Raw genomic sequence first — 1,269 nt, forward strand, 5'->3', positions numbered from 1 at the left:
GCCTGTGGCAGGGGTCAGGCTAGATGATCTGTTCAGGTCCCTCCTGACCCTAGCTACTATGATACTATGATTAGCACAGCGTTAGCCATGATGCACTAATGCTGAATAGAATTAGTCTATTGCACATTTTGTATCTTGTGTTGACATGACCTGTGTGTGTTATCTCAGCACAGGAAAAAGCAGAATCACTTCAATGTGGCACTGCAGGTAGGCTAATTAGATTTAATTAGACTGAGCACTATGCAAATGTAGCTGTGTTTTTCCCTTTGTGGAAAGCTAGTTTGGAGGTTTCTGAGCTTGTGGAAAGCGGGCAGTGAGGGAGGTGGGCTGTGGGCTGTGCCTGCGGTTGGTGCAGACACGGTGGGGTGGTAAGTGTATTGTAGGGCATGTGGGCTGTGGGACTGTACAGGGGCTGGAATTGGCTATGGGGATGGCGAAGAGGTGGACTCAGGAGATCAAAAGGTTGAGAGGCACTGCTGTTGAATATATTGTATTAGCAAGTACTAAATAAATGTGCAGTAGCCAAGAGTTACTGTGCAGTAGTGCCAGGTCTTTTAGGTGATGCTACTGTGTGGGAACCTAATAATACAACACAGTAGCATATTAGCAGTTCCATGGTGTGACACGTTACTGTGCAGTCTTTTTTGGCTACTGGGCAATCAGCATCTCATGTAGATGTGTCCTATGAGAAGGGATCCCATATTCTGTTCCTTTGCCCCTAAAGTGGATGGCTTAGGCACACACCCTGACACATTCCCTCTCCTTGGGGACTGGAGGATCCTCTCATCTTAAAGAACTCTGACTAGTGAATTCCCAATCAAACTCCTACAACTTTTTCATAGCATGTGTATAGCAATATTATTTCTTTTCTCCTCTGAAGCATCCAGAAAAGGTCACACTCAAAGAGGAATCTTAGACTAGGGAGGCTGACCTGTCTGGTATTACAGTTCCTAAGGCCTTTTAAAGATTCCCTGCAATGGGCTTTTATTCTTTTATGTCTCTGGCAGTGCCCCAGAGAATGGATGCCCCTCCCTCCTCATCCTTTTGCACATGCAGGCTTTCATTTTAGGATCCCTGTTGCTCCTGTTCTGTTGATGAGGCTGAATGACCTTCTGTACCGGCAGTTGTTTCCTTTGCTGGGATGTGTTTCAGTTTTCCCTTTTTGGCAATCAAGAAGCTAATGTACATCCTCAGATCATGTAGGCAGGTGTGGGAACCTCAGGAAATCTTCAGTGCATGTAACTGGAGGGAAAAAGAATGAAACCACCA

The 1,269-nt window shown here is 45.7% G+C and overlaps 1 protein-coding gene across 1 annotated transcript in view; it reads left to right on the plus strand.

Moving 5' to 3' along the window:
* The window catches only part of NRG2 (neuregulin 2), a 353,306-nt gene that overhangs the window by 220,278 nt on the left and 131,759 nt on the right, over window positions 1-1,269 (plus strand). The window lies entirely within an intron of this gene.

This window comes from Alligator sinensis, unplaced genomic scaffold (genome assembly GCF_000455745.1).
Source record: "Alligator sinensis unplaced genomic scaffold, ASM45574v1 scaffold156_1, whole genome shotgun sequence".
In the NCBI taxonomy this organism is placed as follows: domain Eukaryota; kingdom Metazoa; phylum Chordata; order Crocodylia; family Alligatoridae; genus Alligator; species Alligator sinensis.